Below are 20,325 nucleotides of genomic sequence, written 5' to 3'. Positions count from 1 at the left end.
ACATTACACACTCACAAAAGTTTCCAAAATAATAGAGACATTTCAAATGTTATATTATTGGCTATGTACAGTGTTGTAACAATGTGCAAATAGTTGAAGTACGAAAGGGGAAAATACACAGGTTGTATTTACAATGGTGTTTGTGCTGCACTATTTGCCCTTTTCTTTGTGACAACAGGTCACAAATATTGCTGCTTAATTGCACACTGTGGTATTTAACCTAATAGATATGGGAGTGTCATGACTATCCCTGGGTGAGGATCAAAGGCCTCACATCAGCTGGCAAATGGCCGACAACAACCAGACCCTTTTACCCACAGGGGGCTGTGCCGGTCTTGACAGGAGAATCTATCTCTGGCATTCTAGTATGGTGAAAGGAATGCCTTTGTTTAGATACTTTTGCAACCCAAAAACTTGAACAATGAACATTGGGACAATATACACAAGCTCAAAAAAAATAAAGGAACACTTAAATAACACAATGTAACTCCAAGTCAATCACACTTCTGTGAAATCAAACTGTCCACTTAGGGAAGCAACACTGATTGACAATAAATTTCACATGCTGTTGTGCAAATGGAATAGACAACAGGTGGAAATTATAGGCAATTAGCAAGACACCCCCAATAAAGAAATGGTTCTGCAGGTGGTGACCACAGACCACTTCTCAGTTCCTATGCTTCCTGGCTGATGTTTTGGTCACTTTTGAATGCTGGCGGTGCTCTCACTCTAGTGGTAGCATGAGACGGAGTCTACAACCCACACAAGTGGCTCAGGTAGTGCAGCTCATCCAGGATGGCACATCAATGCGAGCTGTGGCAAGAAGGTTTGCTGTGTCTGTCAGTGTAGTGTCCAGAACATGGAGGCGCTACCAGGAGACAGGCCAGTACATCAGGAGACGTGGAGGAGGCCGTAGGAGGGCAACAACCCCGCAGCAGGACCACTACCTCTGCCTTTGTGCAAGGAGGAGCAGGAGGAGCACTGCCAGAGCCCTGCAAAATGACCTCCAGCAGGCCACAAATGTGCATGTGTCTGCTCAAAAGGTCAGAAACAGACTCCATGAGGGTGGTATGAGGGCCCGACGTCCACAGGTGGGGGTTGTGCTTACAGCCCAACACCGTGCAGGACGTTTGGCATTTACCAGAGAACACCAAGATTGGCAAATTCGCCACTGGCGCCCTGTGCTCTTCACAGATGAAAGCAGGTTCACACTGAGCACATGTGACAGACGTGACAGAGTCTGGAGACGCCGTGGAGAACGTTCTGCTGCCTGCAACATCCTCCAGCATGACCGGTTTGGCGGTGGGTCAGTCATGGTGTGGGGTGGCATTTCTTTGGGGGGCCACAGAGCCCTCCATGTGCTCGCCAGAGGTAGCCTGACTGCCATTAGGTACCGAGATGAGATCCTCAGACCCCTTGTGAGACCAGATGCTGGTGCGGTTGGCCCTGGGTTCCTCCTAATGCAAGACAATGCTAGACCTCATGTGGCTGGAGTGTCAGCAGTTCCTGCAAGAGGAAGGCATTGATGCTATGGACTGGCCCCGCACGTTCCCCAGACCTGAATCCAATTGAGCACATCTGGAACATCATGTCTCGCTCCATCCACCAACGCCACGTTGCACCACAGACTTTCCAGGAGTTGGCGGATGCTTTAGTCCAGGTCTGGGAGGAGATCCCTCAGGAGACCATCCGCCACCTCATCAGGAGCATGCCCAGGCGTTGTAGGGAGGTCATACAGGCACGTGGAGGCCTCACACACTACTGAGCCTCATTTTGACTTGTTTTAAGGACATTACATCAAAGTTGGATCAGCCTGTAGTGTGGTTTTCCACTTTAATTTTGAGGATGACTCCAAATCCAGACCTCCATGGGTTGATAAATTTGATTTCCATTGATAATTTTTGTGTGATTTTGTTGTCAGTACATTCAACTATGTAAAGAAAAAAGTATTTAATAAGATTATTTCATTCATTCAGATCTAGGATGTGTTATTTTAGTGTTCCCTTTATTTTTTTGAGCAGTGTATTTCAACATCCAAATGTTGGGAATGATGAGAAATGGAATATGGAAACTTAATGTCTATTTTGTGATGTCATTAAAAATTGTATAAAGGCGTTATAATGAAAATATTGTGACTTGAAGAGCTTTTACACTGTGTATATCAGGTATACATCCTTTACCTTGGGTAGAAAATATCAAGGAGGAAGACAATGTTTTCGTGAAGATAGGAATGTGATTTTAGCTTTCTAACGAAATCAGAGTGATGATAATACTTTTGCCTCGTAACTAGCCACGCCCGAGGGAGCTCAGAGAGCGTGTCAGTATGACGGAAATGCCCCTCTTTACCAGAGTGCATAAAAGATTGAGATAAGAATTATCAGATCAGACTAGACAAACCTCAAGCTGCAGCTTTTGTCCATATTGGTCCTGACCCTGAAAATCAACACGAGGTGAAGACTGACAAAGTTGCCTCCACTAACAATCAATGTTATGGCTGAGTAGCTGTTCTAAGTACTGTAACTAAGAAGGTGAATTTAAGTGGGACCATCCTGTTGCTCTCTTCAAACCATCGTCTACTACACTGCTCTCATCACCCCACAGGGGATCATCGACACGACTGATTAGCGTCCGCAGAAGACCACTTCCAGAACGAGTGAAAGTAAACAGACAACTAAGAACAAGGACATTGTGACCTCTTGTGGACAATCTGAGCCTTACATCTAAAAGGCAATCCAAAAGAAAAGGCCCAATCGACCCCTTCCACGAAGGCCTGGGTCCAACTGAGATACACGTACGAAGACCTCCAACACGTACAGTTGAAGTGGGAAGTTTACATACACCTTAGCCAAATACATTTCAACTCAGTTTTCTCACAATTCCTGACATTTAATCCTAGTAAAAATTCCCTGTCTTAGGTCAGTTAGGATCACCACTTTATTTGAAGAATGTGAAATGTCAGAATAATTGTAGAGAGAATGATTAATTTCAGCTTTTATTTCTTTCATCACATTCCCAGTGGGTCAGAAGTTTACATACACTCAATTAGTATTTGGTAGTATAGCCTTTAAATTGTTTAACTTGGGTCAAGCGTTTCGGGTAGCCTTCACAAGCTTCCCACAATAAGTTGGGTGAATTTTGGCCCATTCCTCCTGACAGAGCTGGTGTAGCTGAGTCAGGTTTGTAGGCCTCCTTGCTCACACATGCTTTTTCCAAATGGCACCCTTTTTCCCTTTATAGTCACATAGGTTTCGGGTCAAAAGTAGTGCACTACATAGGGAATAGGGTACCATTTGGGACACATCCTCAGTGTTGAGTCAGCCATTAGAGTTCAGTGTTGCTGCTATAATGATCTTGTAGCAGGAAACCATCCAAGAGAGTGACCCATTAACCTCCCAGGCATGCTCAATCAACTCTAGCTTAGCCTTAATGACACTCATGGTAAAGTACAGAGTTATAATGTACATGCTAATTGAATGTATCTTTTCAATGTGTAAAATGTAAAATTGACATTCAGTATCTATTCATCTTAAACTGTGTTAGTGATAGTAAAAATATATATTTTTAGTCGACAATAAAGTAATCTTCTTTGAACCGATATACTTGATATGCTGTGTATTTTCTATTGCACTTGGAACAGTGTAAGTTAGGCACTTTATGAGGTTTTACGGAATCTCTCTGTGGCTTCGGAGCTTTGGAGGACTACATGCACTGCTTACAGTGGGAATGTGTACGCATGAGGCAAGTTAGCAGAAATCCATTTAAGCGCGGAGGGAGCCTTGCCAAGTTCAGAGGCGCGGGGAATTTGTGTCGGTAGATTAGCCATAAATCATCCAATAACCGGCGATGAGGAATCTAGGTCTGTGTCCCAAATGGCCGAAGCCCTGGTCAAAAGTAGTGCACTATATAGGGAATAGGGTGCCATCTGGGACGCAGCCCTAGAGCGCCATGTGGGTGTGTTTTTTAGTGTGTCCACCCCCCCCATAGGATTTAATCCTGACACCACTTTAAGGCCATCTATTGTGGGAAATTGACTTTAAAGCAAAGTAAGTTAGCTGGTGACCGACCGGTCGAAGTGACAGTGTGACTGATGTGTTGAGACTTGAGGCAAGTAAGGGAGTTCTGGCCGTTTTCTGCTGGATCCCACCGCTGCCACCAATAGAGATTTGGGCTATGTCCAAAATGACACCCTATTCTCTATTTAGTGCACTACTTTTGATCAGAGTCTACAAGTGTACTTGACTTACTGTGTGTGTATATTGTGCACCACTGCCACCATCATACAGTAGCGTTTTGCGGTCCGGGAGATGTCTACTTCCACATGGAGCATGCTCAGTCGTCACTCATAATGTGATGTCATCACTGCCTCATGACCACGTGTCTGCCACGCCCAGCATGACGACGTCACATACCTGTGTCAGCTCTCAGCTCTCTCTCTAGCCAGCCTTTTTTTTCTCTCTCTCTCTCTCTCTCTCTCTCTCTCTCTCTCTCTCTCTCTCTCTCTCTCTCTCTCTCTCTCTCTCTCTCTCTCTCTCGCTCTCTCTCTCGCTCTCTTCCTCTCTCCCCTCTTCATGCATTGTTGAACTGGCAGTCTCATCCATCCCTGTGGTCGAACAAGTATGTCTGTAGGTGTTTGTGTGAATGCCAACCTGTGTGTGTCCATTTGCCCACAGCAGTGTCTAACTTTTTCTCTCTAACTTTTGTCCTTATCCTCTCCTCTTTCATCAGGAATGAGGGAGCACCCTTCCATTACTGTGTGTGACCTGGCGGACCACATAGAGAGACTCAAGGCCAATGACGGCCTGCGCTTCTCACAGGAGTACGAGGTAAGATGGAGGAATTATCTCCTATTTTACCTCCTAAAGAAAAATAGGAGATTTAGACATTTGCATTTAAAGTGGCATATTTTCAGAAAGGAAAGCCTATAGGAAGAGCAGGAGGTTAGTTGTCTGTGGGCCAACTATCCTTCGAACATTCAAAAATAACATTCTAGTTTTTATTTGTTGTGTAATGGGATGGAACTCTCTTGGTGCCAACATGATGTGTGTTAGAATTCTACATTTCAGAGTTTGCTCAGTATACTCTATCTGTAGTTCTGGGCTGGCTAATTCCCAGGTAGAGTACCCTAGGAGTTTAGGGATTGTTGGCAGGCTGGTGCTTGTGTCATCCAGGATATGGTACTCTTGCTATAATGAGCATAGTTTGTCAATCACAGGCTGTTTTCGCCCTGTGGAAGTGATCTGCTGCCGTCTAGCCTGCTCTCATAGCTCTATCATTATCTGCATTGAACACTCTCCTCTCCGGCATGTCCGAGAGAGATGTGCCAGCTTGGCGCTTTGCTTTCTCTCCTCTTCTCCCCCCACGACTCTACCTGAGTGTTTGCCAGAGACCGTCAGTCTAGCATGCCCGCTCTTTGCTGTTTTCTCAAAACTGGAGAACGCCTGTGACATTTTTTAACTGCAAAATAAATGTTTCTTCACGAACAGGCAGGCAGACAAATTGATGATGTGGTGGCTGTAGTGGGACATCATATAAATGATGTCCCACTACAGGGTTGTTTATGCCTCTGTAACAGTTTAGCTTTGTTTACTGTGGAGGAGGAAGTTAATGTGGAGATTCTATTGCAGGAGATTTTTATGGTAATAAAGACCATACACACGCAGACACAGGCAGCCTAATGGACTAATGCGGTACAAAGAGCAGAGTGTTGGTCCTACTCTGACATTATCAAGCAGTGGGGGGAAAGAGGCTGTTGCTGTATCACCCAAAGATCAATACAAATCCAAGACCTGGTTTGCGTCCCAAGTGGCATCCTATTCCCTATATAATGCTCTACCTTTGACCAGGGCCCATAGGGACGCATATTTGGTGTCGTCGCTTCAGCCCTCAGCCACGACGAGCTGCATGACGCAAGACAGAGAGAGAGAGCGAGAGAACAAGGGAGATAAGACAGAGAGAGAGAGAGGAGAGAGAGAGGTAGAAGGGGGAATGAAGAGAGAAGGCAAAGGAGAGGGAGGGGAGAGAGAGAGGGTGTGGGGATGGAGGAGAGAGAGAGGTTGGGGGTGGAGGAGAGAGAAGATGGAGACAACAAAGAGAGAGGGGGTAGAGAAGTAAGATGGCAACCTTTAGCTGATTACTGTGAAGTTAGCAGTGGTAGTAATTCAATATGGCCGCCCTCAGGGGAGTGGAAGAGAAGAGGCTGGGAGCCTGTACCCTGACTGCCTGTGAAGCCTTTATTTAACCCCCTGTTGGAATGCAATGACTGGTGATGTATTACCTACCCTCTGTGATAGCCTGAGGATTTAACTCTTTCCCTGTCTTTTTTCACTTTCTCGCTCTGTCCATCTCAATCTCCATCTGTCTATCTCGATCTTTCTTTAATCTCTCTCATTTTCTCTCTCTCTCTCCCTCCCTTTTCTCATTTACATTTACATGTTTAGTCATTTAGCAGACACTCTTATCCAGAGCGACTTACAGGAGCAATTAGGGTTAAGTGCCTTGGTCAAGGGCACATCGACAGATTTTTTCACCTAGTCGGCTCAGGGATTAGAACCAGCGACCTTTCGGTTACTGGCTACAACACTCTTAACCACTCTCCTACTCTCTCTCCTCTCTCTCTTATCTCCATCAGTCCATAGATCCTGCCCAGCAGTTTACCTGGGAGAATTCCAACATGGAGGTCAACAAACCAAAGAACCGCTATGCTAACGTCACTAGCTATGACCACTCCAGAGTTGTCCTGACATCTGTCGACGGTCAGAGGCCTTCAGCTATTTTACCTATTACAGCCATTATTCAGGATTGAGGTGTTCAGTTGCTCTGTAAATTATTGATGTCAAATGTATTTATCTCTATGGTGGAGTCTCCACACACTTAGATTCATGCAGTTATTGAATTACCAAACTATATCATGAAAAAAACTTACATTAACTGTATCTCATACCTTCTCATTCTTCTCTCCCTTAGCTGTTCCTGGTAACGACTACGTCAACGCCAACTATATAGACGGCTACAGGAAGCAGAACGCCTACATCGCTACTCAGGGCCCGCTTCCTGAAACCCTCAGTGACTTCTGGAGGATGGTGTGGGAGCAGAGAGCTCACACTATAGTCATGATGACACGATTGGAGGAGAAGTCCAGAGTGAGTAGACACTATAGAGATACAGTGCCTTGTAAAAGTATTCAGACCCCTTGGCTTTCTTCACATTTTATTGTGTTACAAAGTGGGATTAAAATGGATTTGATTGTCATTTTTTTGTCAACAGTCTACAACAATACTCTCTAATGTCAAAGTGGATGAAAAATTTCTAAAACACTTTTAAGATGAATTAAAATGAAATAACTAAAATATAGTTGTTGCGTAAGTATTCAACTCCCTGAGTCAATGCATGCTAGAAACACGTTTGGCATCGATTACAGCTGTGAGTCTTCTTGGGTAAGTCTGTAAGAGCTTTGCACACCTGGATTGTGCAATATTTGCCCATTATTCTTTTCAAAATTCTTCAAGTTCTGTCAGGATGTTGGGGATCATGGCTAGAGAGCAATTTCAATAGATTTAAGTCAAAACTGTAACTTGGCCACTCAGGAACATTCACTGTCTTCTTGGTAAGCAACTCCAGTGTAGATTTGGCCTTGTGTTGTAGGTTATTGTCCTGTTGAAAGGTGAATTAATCTCCCAGTCTTAGAACACTAATAATGACCTAAATGACAGAGTGAAAAGAATAATAAAAATATGCAGAATATTCCAAAACATGCATCCTGTATGCAACAAGGCACTAAAGTCATACTAAATACAAAGCCTTATGTTTGGAGCAAATCCAACACAACACACCACTATGTAACTGCCTCCTTATCTTCAAGGTGGTGGCTGCAACATGATATGGGTATGTTTGACATTGGCAAAGACTGGGGAGTTTTTCCAAAATAAATGGGATGGAGAAACTCCCCAAATACAGGTGTGCCAAGCTTGTAGCGCTCATACCCAAGAAGACTTGAGGCTGTAATCACTGCCGAAGGTGCTTCAACAAAGTACTGAGTAAAGGGTCTGAATACTTATGTAAATGTGATATTTCCGTTTTTTATTTGTAATACATTTGTAGACATTTTTACAACCTGTTTTGCTTTCTCATAATGCAGTGTTGTGTGTAGATTGATGAGGGGAAAAAACAAACAATTTAATGCATTTTAGAAATACTTTCCGAATGCACTGTATGCGAATAGTTATGCACGCTGAAGTTTTCAGTTTTTTTGTCTTATTTCTTGTTTGTTTCACAATAAAAATATTTTGCATCTTCAAAGTGGTAGGCATGTTGTGTAAATCAAATGATAGAAACCCCCCCAAAATCAATTTAAATTACAAGTTGTAATGCAACAAAATAGGAAAAACGCCAAGGGGGTGAATACTTTTGCAAGGCACTGTATGGAGATTGGAGCTAGTCAACAGCATGCACTGGGCCTGTCCCAAATGGCATCCTATTCCCTGTATACTACACTACCTTTAAACCAGGGCCCGTATGGCTCTGGTCAAAGTAGTGCACTATATAGGGAACAGGGTGCCATTTGGGATGCTGACCCCTGTCTGTCTGGTTGGTCTGTGCTCGCTATATTCCGAGGACAGATTGAACAGCACATTGAAAATAATGTGGACTGTGTCAGACTGTCAGTGTACGTGATTGGTCTTCTTTCTGTTCTTGTAATCGGGTCATGTCATGGTGTATAAAGCAGACCTGGGGTTCAAATATTATTTGTTTTCTTTCAAAATCCTTTAGCCGTGTGCTTGATTGAGCTCAGTGGCGGCTGCTGAGGAGATGACGGCTCAGAATAATAGCTGGAATGGAGTCAATGGAGTGGTATCAACCACATGGAAACCACGTCTGTGATGTGTTTGATACCATTCCATTGACTCCATTCCAGCCATTATTATGAGCTGTCCTCCCCTTAGCAGTCTCCACTGATTGAGCTTGCCTGTCAGAATGGAACTAAACTGAATACTCCCAAAAGTGCAAACTCTGCCTATCTGGCACTCCAAGGTAAGCTCAATCAAACGCTGAAAGTATTTGAAAAGAAAACAAATACTATTTGAACCCAGGTGTGAATTTGGGTTGTGTCAGGTCTGGTCTGTGTGCATCTGTCATGGTATATAGTCGTTAGCCCTAGTGATTAGCCCTGGCCCCTCTACCATCAGGCCTGATTCAGTGAAAGGTTTGTCCACAGACTGATGTGTCCAGGTGGTCTCCCAGCTGTCCCCCACTAGTCGCCATGTCTGGATGAATTAGACACATCACATTCAATGCATCCCAAATGGCACCCTATTCCCTATAGTGCACTATTTTTGACCAGAGTCTTATTGGTCCATAGGGTGCCATTTTCGAAAACATTACATTATGTCATATCCCTGCATTGCAGAACAGAGCTGTCTGGATAGCTAACAACACATTGCGGGTAGAGGCAAACATAAACAAAGGATACTGATGATCCAGCCGGCAATTAGCTAATTGAAAATAACCGTAACGTCTGGGTTGATAACGCAGCTTGTCGATCTGTTCAGAATGTTCAGCCTGTTCCACAGAGGGATAGTGGTAGCTGGTACGCCATGTGGCGTTGGAGAGATATTGCGCAATATTGTTACTGAGAAGCTTCATACAGTATTTACCATGTCTAATTTCAACACCAACATGAACTGACTAGGAAAGACTCTGGACCCTCATTATAACCTATTATATAGCCTCAATACTTTTCTAGCGCAGGTAAAACTCTGGAGCGTCCTATTTGTCTTCCTGTTGGAACTGACTGTTTCCTTCCTCTACCAGGTGAAGTGTGACCAGTACTGGCCAGTCAGAGGGACAGAGACGTACGGGATGATACAGGTGACCATGCTGGATACAGTAGAGCTGGCTACATACAGCGTACGTACCTTCGCCCTGTACAAGGTAAGGATTATCTCTCTCGAGCTCTCTTTCAATCCCTCTCTGTCTTTCTCTTTTCTCTCTGTCTCTCTCTCTCTCTCTCGATCTCTTTCTCTTTCTTAATCTCGCTCTCTCTCAATCTCTCTATTTGTGTGTGGGTGGGTGTGTCACACCCTGGCTCAGGGGACTCTATATGTTGAGCCAGGGTGTGTAGATTCTATGTGTTTTGTGTTCTATGTTTATTATTCTAGTTGTTCTGTTTCTATGTTGGCCAGAGTGGTTCTCAATCAGGGGCAACGAGTGTCAGCTGTTGTTGGTTGTCTCTGATTGGGAACCACATTTAAACAGGCTGTTTTCCCACAGTAGTTGTGGGATCTTGTTCCGTATGGTTTATTTTGTAGCCAAGGACTTCACGTTTCGTTATCGTTTGTTGTTTATCGTGTATTCATTAAATAAATATAAGTATGTTCGCTCATCACGATGCGCCTTGGTCCACTCACTCTAACGACCGTGACAGAAGATCCCACCACACCAGGACCAAGCAGCATGTCCAGGAACACACGCAGGAGGTAACTCTAGTGGATGTCCTCCTCGGTTGGGGGCAGATTACGGAGGAGGAGGCCGTCCGGTACCGGAAGGCTATGAAGGGGGAGACCCAGGCAGGAGAGGAGAAGCGGCGCCAACCGGGCCGTGGTCGGACAGGCGAGAGGCACCCCCAATACATTTTTAGGGGGGGGCACACGGCATGGGTGATGGGGCAGCAGGAGGCTGCCACAGGGCGAATTGGGAGATTAGGAGAGGAGGCCACCGGGTTTGGGGGGCCGGAAGGCAGGTTGGCGGAGCCTGGATGTAGAGCAGAGCCAACTCCCCGTACTCAGGCATGGCAGCATGTGTCTGGGCAGGTTCCGGGGTATGCGGAGCTGCGTACTGTGCCACGAGTGGTCCGGCATAGTCCGGTACATCCTGTGCGAGCACCCCGCACGTGTCGTGCGAAGGTGGGCATGCAGCCAGGACGGAGTGTGCCGGCTCAGCGCTCGTGGTCTCCAGTGCCCCTCCTCGGTCCCGGATATCCTGCGCCAGTGTCACGTGCTGTTATGCCAGTACGTGTACACAGCCCTGTACGTCCTGTGCTGGTGCCTCACACAGAGTGTGTGAAGGTAGGCATTCAGCCAGGACGGGTTGTGTCAGCTCTTCACTCCAGGCCTCCAATCCGTCTCCACAGCCCGGTACGGCCCGTTCCTGCTCCACGCACCAAGCCAGGGGTGCGCATCGTCAGCCCGGTACGGCCCGTTCCTGCTCCACGCACCAAGCCAGGGGTGCGCATCGTCAGCCCGGTCCGGCCCGTTGCTGCTCCACGCACCAAGCCAGGTGTGCGCATCGTCAGCCCGGTCCGGCCCGTTCCTGCTCCACGCACCAAGCCAGGAGTGCGCGTCGTCAGTCCGGCACAACCTGTGCCTGGGTCACCGGTGCCTGGTCAGGTACCGGTCAGCTGCTCCACACCGGAGCCTAAGCAATCTGCTCCTACGATGTCCAGTCCAGCTCCAGACAGCGGGGCCAGACCGGACCAGGGGCGCTACGGGGGGATTGGTTGAAGGGTGGGGGTCAATCCCGGAGCCGGAACCGCCTCCGAGGAGGAATGCCCACCCAGCCCTCCCCTGTTTGGTTTATGTTGAGGCGCGGTCGCAGTCCGCGCCTTTGGGGGGGGGGTACTGTCACACCCTGGCTCTGGGGACTCTATATGTTGAGCCAGGGTGTGTAGATTCTATGTGTTTTGTGTTCTATGTTTATTATTCTAGTTGTTCTGTTTCTATGTTGGCCAGAGTGGTTCTCAATCAGGGGCAACGAGTGTCAGCTGTTGCTGGTTGTCTCTGATTGGGAACCACATTTAAACAGGCTGTTTTCCCACAGTAGTTGTGGGATCTTGTTCCGTATGGTTTATTTTGTAGCCAAGGACTTCACGTTTCGTTATCGTTTGTTGTTTATCGTGTATTCATTAAATAAATATAAGTATGTTCGCTCATCACGCTGCGCCTTGGTCCACTCACTCTAACGACGGTGACAGGGTGTTAGCGTGCTGTTCTGTATGTGAGTGTTAACTTCCATTGCACTTTACTTACTGTATATGGAAGCACCTCTGTTTCATCCTCTCCATTCTGTATTTCTCTCCTTTTTCTCTTATCTCCATTCTATTGCACTCCTCCTTAATCACAATTTGCACAATTTGTCATTCTACTAACTCACATCTCATGGTTGGTTGAATTTTTCACTTCAAACCCCTCTACCGCTGCAAAACACACACACACACACACATACATACACACACACACACACACACACACACACTATAAACACCATGACATTCTTGTTCCCTTCGTTGACTCTGTCTCTCTTCTAGAATGGTTCCAGTGAGAAGCGTGAGATTCGCCAGTTCCAGTTCATGGTGTGGCCGGACCACGGGGTACCAGCGTACCCCACCCCCATCCTGGCCTTCCTACGACGGGTCAAAGCCTGCAACCCTCCAGATGCTGGGCCCATGGTGGTACATTGCAGGTAGGTTAAACAGCAGTGTTAAAGGTGTGCTGGTAGATTACTATAGTAAAACTGGTTAGGCAACAGTGTTAACAGAATGGCAGAATTAATGTCATGGAAGAATGCTATGATAAAAGAAACAGGTTAGCTATCACAGTAACGTTAATAGTTATTATTGTCAGTTACTACTATTGTAATAGAGTTGTCTGAAGATGCACACCCCCAGAAAAGTGGTTTGAGAACTTAAAAATAACGTCGCACTCTGTAACAGGTATAATAACCCTGATGGTGCCCCTCAGGGATTAAGAACGTTTTATTGAATTGAATTGAGTTAGGTCTACCTAACGTTTCCCCTTCTCTCTCCTCCCTCAGTGCATGTTTGATATGCAGTATAGTAATATTAACCCTCTTCCTCACTCTCTTTTGCTCTCTTTCTCTCTCTCTCTCTCTCTCTGTCCGTTTCTCCTCCCTCCCTATATCTCTTCGCCCGCCTCTTCCCTCAGTGCGGGCGTGGGTAGAACAGGCTGCCTGATCGTGATTGAGGCCATGCTGGAGCGTATGAAGCATGAGAAGTCAGTGGATATCTACGGCCATGTGACGTGTATGAGAGCCCAGAGAAACTACATGGTGCAGACGGAGGACCAGTACGTCTTTATCCACGAGGCCCTGCTAGAGGCTGCCACCTGTGGCCTCACTGAGGTCCCCGCACGCAACCTGTACGCACACATCCAGAAACTCACCCAGCCGCCCACAGGGGAGACCGTCACCGCCATGGAGCTTGAGTTTAAGGTAACTACTGTATAATGACCCATTCTCAAACTAACCCTTAGGACATGCTCTAATTAAGTCAGTGCTTCCAAAGCTGTTCTTCAAGTGCCCAAATTACTGCATATTTCTTTCTTACTGTATATTTCTTTAGTTCTATCTCAGAACTAGCACTCCTGATTCAACCACGCAAGGACTTGATGATTGATTCTTTGAATCAGCTGCTACAGATCTACATAACTAGAACATAAATATACACTCCTTACTTGGAGTGCCGAGCTGTTACCTCATTGGTCCCCCACCCTCTCTCCACCCTGTGATTGGACAGTGACAGTTTAGTAGTTTCCTCTCTGCCTCCCGTTTGTTCATTCTGTAATTAGTGTCTTTATGACCTTATTTGTCCTGTTTGAAGTGTGGGTAATGGAAACAGCAGGTGTCTACTCTCTTTCCTGCTAGCTAGATGAAGAGACCAACGTTACACATCCACATTATCTACAGTGATCTATCATCTAATGATAGAGCGAGAGAGGTGGAAGTAGAGAGAGAGAGAGAGGGGAGAAGTAGAGAGACAGAGGGCAGGAAGAAAGGGGAAGAGATGGAGGGAAATAGAGAGAGGGAGAGAGAGAGAGAGGGAGAAGTAGAGAGAGAGAGAGAGAGAGCAAGAGAGAGAGGGGAGAAGTGAGAGAGACAGAGGGCAGGAAGAAAGGGGTTAGAGATGGAGGGAAATAGAGAGAGAGAGAGGGGAGAAGTAGAGAGACAGAGGGCAGGAAGAAAGGGGAAGAGATGGAGGGAAATAGAGAGAGAGAGAGGGGGTGATGGTGAGTTGTAGGGCTACAGCCAAACAGGCAGTCTGGCCACCACACACACAAACACACACAGCAACGCCAGGTCTCTGTCCTGTTCTGTCAATCTGTGGTGTGAGAGCTGCAAGGCCCAGCACAGAGCCAGTCATGTCACACCTAACCACTCCCACCCATGAGAGGACAGCAGGGCTCTGATGTATGTTGGCCTGATCTGGGTACTGTCGCTGTGACTAAACCTAGTATACTGTATCCACTACACCCATCAATACTATACTGTACCAGCCTATTACTATTAGATATAGTGCTCCGTGTGCTGGCATTTTGCATGCTTTTAATCACCTGCCCTGAGAAAGTAATATGGACTATCCCTCTCAAATGAATCACCGTAAATTAAGTACATGTGACTGATACCATCTCCTCTTCTACATCTCTCTTCTCCTCCTCTCTTCCCTCCCTCGCTCACAGAGACTGGCTAACTCCAAAGCCCACACCTCCAGGTTCATCAGTGCCAACCTGCCCTGCAATAAGTTCAAGAACCGGCTGGTGAACATCATGCCCTTCGAGTCGACACGCGTGTGTCTGCAGCCTATCAGAGGAGTGGAGGGGGTCTGACTACATCAACGCCAGCTGCATTGACGGATACAGGTAAGTGAGCAGAACTACAGGGCATTCTATGCATTGTCTATGGAATCATAGGCTAGTTAATAGGGGTTTGGATCAGTCCAAGGGTGGGCTGGGCTGTCATCACTTGCCCCCATTAGCTAATAAGGCCAAGAGCCTTCTTGAAAGGACAGGGATGAAATGAGGCCTCTCACAGTGGAGAGATGGAAAGAGATAAGAGTGGAGATGTGAAGAGAGGTAAGAGATGACAGCTGATCACTTTGACGGTGGAGAGAGGGAGGAGAAAAGGAGAGCAGATTGTTGTAACATTAAGTTGAAATAGCAGAATGTAGTCAGACAGAAGATAGACAAGGAGGGAGTGTGTGAGCGTGATATGTCATCCAGTCCATATGGGGAGGGGGAGGCTCAGACACACAGGTTCTTCCTCCTCTTCCCATTCATCCCATAAACTTTAACACACAGCCTGTTTCTCATCCTTATCAGTGTAATGAAAGGTGCTCCCTAGAGACCCAGACTGCTTCGTCACTGTGTAAATAGCTTAATGACCACTGCTCCCACTAACAAGAGGGTGTGTTTTAATGAAGTGTGCGTGTGTGTGTGTGTATCCAGGTTATGCTACACTTCTTGACAGGGAGATGGCATCATCATTAGGCTGAGGTATCAGACTGTACCTTAGGCACAAGGCAGTCGTGTGCGTGTGCGTGTGGTAAATCTCAGACAGAGAGGTCAGTGTTCTGTTCTCCTTTTCACACCCCAGTGGAGAAGGAAAAAGAGGATGTCCTACTATGTTCTCTGATGACCAGCAGGAATAAAGAGTGCTTCTTTCATTCTTTCTTTCTTCTCATCTCTTGCTCTCCTCTTCCCATCCATCCTCTCTCTATTTTACTCCTCTCTCTTGCTAGTTTCCTTTTATATTTCTCCTCTGCTCTGCTCTGTTGTTATATTTCTTTATTTGTGTGGGAGGAGCTGGGCCCAGAGCATCACTCTAATCTCCTGGTTCCACATTATTGCCTAGCCTGCAGCACCTTCATTAGTTGTTCACCCGTGTCTCTCTTTCTCTCTCTCTCCCTACCTCTTTCCCCCTCTCTCTGTGTGTGTGCGGCATGCGTGTGCGTGTTGCATGGTACCCTGTGTTGCATGGCACTCTACTGCCACCTACAGACAGTGCGCAGAGGTTCATTGCCAGAATTGAAGTCAGTCAGAAAACATAACCTTACATTTGACATTTTAGTAATTTAGCAGACGCTCTTATCCAGAGCGACTTACAGTTAGTTTCAAAGATGATTGTTAGTAGGAAGGGGGTTTTGACAGAGTGGTAGTCTAACAGAGTGTGTCTCTCTCTCTCCTGTCTCTCCACAGACAACAGAAGGCTACTTTGTAAGTTAGTTGTTATCTGTGTAGCTGTATTCTTACAGTCTGTTTCTCTCTCCTCTCCCCAGACAACAGAAGGCGTACCTGGCCACTCAGGGCCCTCTGTCTGAGACCACTGAAGACTTCTGGAGGATGCTTTGGGAACATAACTCTACCATAGTGGTCATGCTCACCAAAATCAGGGAGATGGGACGGGTAAGATACACACACACACACACACACACAGATACGGTACACACACACCACACAATCACACCGTATGCATACACACACACACACACACACACACAGATACAGTACACATACAGATTGTACGCACTCACGCAAAGATGCGCGCACGCACACACACACACACCCTGTTCTAACCCTGGTTGTGTGTCCCTCTGCAGGAGAAATGTCATCAGTACTGGCCTGCGGAGCGCTCAGCCAGATACCAGTACTTTGTAGTGGACCCCATGGCTGAGTACAACATGCCCCAATACATCCTACGAGAGTTCAAAGTCACTGACGCAAGGGTGAGTGAGGGAGGGTTAGAGCACCTGTTTTGAAGAAAGTTTTACTTGCAATGTGGTTGTTTTTACCTACCTTAGTTGAATGCACTGACTGTAAGTTGCTCTGGATAAGAGTGTCTGCTAAATGACAAAATGCAAATGTAAAATGGAGTTAATGTTCTATAGAGATCAGTGGAGGGGCTGCTGAGGGAGGACGGCTCATAATAATGGCTGGTACGGAGCGAATGGAATGGCATCAAACAAATGTAAACCATGTGTTTGATGTATTCAATACCATTCCACTCAGCGACTGCTTCTCTAACATACTCCTCCTATTGGTTCCCTCAGGATGGTCAATCCAGGACGATCCGCCAATTCCAGTTCACTGATTGGCCAGAGCAAGGAGTGCCAAAGACCGGGGAAAGGTTCATTGATTTCATTGGCCAAGTGCATAAAACCAAGGAGCAGTTTGGTCAGGACGGACCAATCACTGTTCACTGCAGGTAAGGAGCCTTGGCTGAACAGCCAATAGAATAAGCACTACAAACTTTTGGGAAGCCATAATAACCTCCTCTTCAATGGACATCAATCTTTATTGGAATAATACTAATATTGCCCCATCCACACTCTTTGCAAATGAAGCCCTGTCACCTGGGGTCGTATTCACTGCTAAATTTAAGGTAGCTACCCAGCCATTCCTGTCACATTTCACATTACACATTTCAGTGTATCTTTGTGTATGGCAAGGTGTGTGTTCATATGTGTGCAGATACAAGGTGTATAGACCCAATCGGTATTAGACAGAACATCACGACCCTGCCCGCCTGTGGGGAAAACAACCTGTGGTTACCTAGGTTACCCCATTGGCTCACAGCAAAAACTTTAGCTTTTTCAAATGCAATTCTCTTGTTGTGTGCTTGATTTAGTCAATTACGAAACTACATTTAAGAAAAGTACATGTCTAAAGATTACTTTTCAACATTGCCTGCTCCCTAACATAATATTGTAGGGCTTCCTCAAGCCCCTTTTTCATGACGATGCTAGCAGCCACTTGAGTGAGTGAGTGCTAGATAGCTCCCAACCAAAACATTAAGCTAGCCAAGAGCAACAACACAAACAAACGGACATAGTCATAGTATTTAGCGCCTGGGGACCAACATTTTAAACTGTACCCAAAAGCATAATCAGATCTCCAACTCCCCTCGCAGTGGTCTGGAGCAATGAAGCAGTGACGCAGTGTAACGTACTATACCACAATTTACCTCAATGTCCCGCGGCATAATCTAAAAACTTTTAATTGAGGAACCACTGGACATGTACATTGAACAACACAGCAGCTTTTCAGCATGTTTTGTTATTTCTGTATAACAACAAATCTACTACGAAGTTGCCTCTTTTACAATGGGGGTCAATAGGAAAGAATGTTGATTTCTCCAAATTTCTGGACGTGGTCTAGGGGAATTCCTTTTTATTACGTAATACCGACTGGGACTATGAAGTGTGTGTAAATGTCTGTGTTCCTCTTTCTCAGTGCCGGGTTGGGCAGGACCGGGGTCTTCATCACTCTGAGTATCGTGCTGGAGAGGATGAGGTACGAATGGGTGGTGGATCTCTTCCAGACCGTCAAGACGCTACGCACCCAGAGACCTGCCATGGTGCAGACAGAGGTATGGAGGACTAGACTGCAAAGTAGGGGTTTCAAACATACGGCCTGCGGGTCGGATCAAGTCCAATCCAGCCTGCGGATGGTTTGAGTAAAAAGTCAAAAGTTATTTTTTTTACATTGTAGAATAATAGTGAAGACATCAAAACTATGAAATAGCACATATGGAATCATGTAGTGACCAAAAAAGTGTTTCAGTCTTCCAGAGATTTGAGACTGGGACGGAGGTTCACCTTCCAGCAGGACAATGACCCTAAGCATACTGCTAAAGCAACACTCGAGTGGTATAAGGGGAAACATTTAAATGTCTTGGAATGGCCTAGTCAAAGCCCAGACCCTCAATCCAATTGAGAATCTGTGGTATGACTTAAAGATTGCTGTACACTAGCAGAACCCATTGAACTTGAAGGAGCTGGAGCAGTTTTGCCTTGAAGAATGGGCAAAAAATCCCAGTGGCTAGATGTGCCAAAGCTATAGAGACATACCCCAAGAGACTTGCAACTGTAATTGCTGCAAAAGATGGCTCTACAAAGTATTGACTTTGGGGGGTGAATAGTTATGCACACTCAAGTTTTATGTTTTTTTGTCTTATTTCTTGTTTGTTTCACAATTAACAAATATTTTGCGTCTTCAAAATGGTAGGCATGTTGTGTAAATCAAATGATACAAACCCCCAAAAAATACATTTTAATTCCAGGTTGTAAGGCAACAAAATAGGAAAAATGCCAAGGGGGGTGAATACTTTCGCAAGCCACTGTAAATCACCCAGAAAGTATACCTCTCTATTGATATCACATACATTATCAAGCATTTCACACATGTTATCCAGATACTGACTGTTAGCACTTGGTGGTCTATAGCAGCTTCCCACCAGAATTGTCTTTAGGTGAGGCAGATTAACCTGTATTTAACAGTATTTAACATGAGATCCTCTCTAATCTTCACAGGAATGTGGTTCTGAAATTATACAGCAACACCTCCACCATTGGCATTTCTATATTTTCTGTAAATGTTATAACCTTCTATTGCTACCACTGTATCATCAAATGTATTATCTAAGTGAGTTTCAGAGATAGTTAGAATATGAATGTTATCTGTTACTAGCAAATTATTGATTTCATGAACCTTGTTTCTTAAGCTACATATGTTTAACGTGGGCTATTTTGAGCACTTTTCTTCTGGGATGCTTACTTGTTTTTATTGCTTTACTGGGAAGCTTAGCAGCAGTAGATATGTTCATGTTCTTTATGTTAGTGCAGGGTGAGTTGCAAACAGTGGACTTCATCCTAGGCCACACCGGCTCAGTCCTAACAGTATAAATCTGGTTCTTACAACCTTATACATTAGTTGTAGGATCAGCAGAGGCATTCAGGGCAGTTAGAGGGACATAAATTAGGTGACTTATATTGTGTCTACCGACGCCCCTGGGGTAATGTACATTTGCTGAAGCATTATGACAACAGTTGAGCTGGGCTTGGGTCATTAATAAGTCATTGTCTCAACGCAGCCTTATAATGCTGTGAAAGGATCCAGGAACCCAAATGATTTGGGTGGATCCCATCCTCCTTATAAAACGTGTTTTGTTTCCAAAAGGTATCGAAATTGTCAACAGAAGTTACACCCATTGAGCTGCAATAATGACGTAGCCAGTTGTGAAGTGCAAGTATCCTGCTAAAGCATTCAATGCCACGACTCAGAACAGATATGATTGGTTTTTTGTTGGTGTCTAGCAGAGAGTCAATCAGCTCTTTTAAAATCAAGTTTCAACTGTTCAGAGCTCCTCTACATAATGTCATTAAAACCCACATGGACTACGATAGAATCGAATTTCCATCTCCTGACGTTGTACATTCGCAAGCAGCTTAGTAATGTAATGTAATTTACACGAGCTCGGGATAGGACATTGATTTTGCACCAGGAACGGTCACATTTCTTACCATGGAGCTGCCCAAAATCACGGCTTGTGAGAAGGACGAGGAAATCCGGCCACTCCCACGCTTCACAGGATTCGGAGAACACTTTACGGATGGGCGAGAGGCAGGATAACTTGAGCCCGTTGCTCCCAGCGTCTGGTGCAGGCCTCCGACAGATGGAGAAGCCCTGCTCGATCCAGAGCAGGGACGGAATGTTGCCGACGTTGACTTTGATATCGTACTAGTAGGCACAGCGGCCGCAGACA

The 20,325-nt window shown here is 45.6% G+C and overlaps 1 pseudogene; it reads left to right on the top strand.

The window, feature by feature from the left end:
* LOC121581369 overlaps positions 1-20,325 on the top strand; it is a 207,231-nt pseudogene that overhangs the window by 177,344 nt on the left and 9,562 nt on the right.

This window comes from Coregonus clupeaformis, chromosome 14 (assembly GCF_020615455.1).
Source record: "Coregonus clupeaformis isolate EN_2021a chromosome 14, ASM2061545v1, whole genome shotgun sequence".
Taxonomy (NCBI): domain Eukaryota; kingdom Metazoa; phylum Chordata; class Actinopteri; order Salmoniformes; family Salmonidae; genus Coregonus; species Coregonus clupeaformis.
This window is presented reverse-complemented; position numbering and strand designations above follow the sequence as displayed.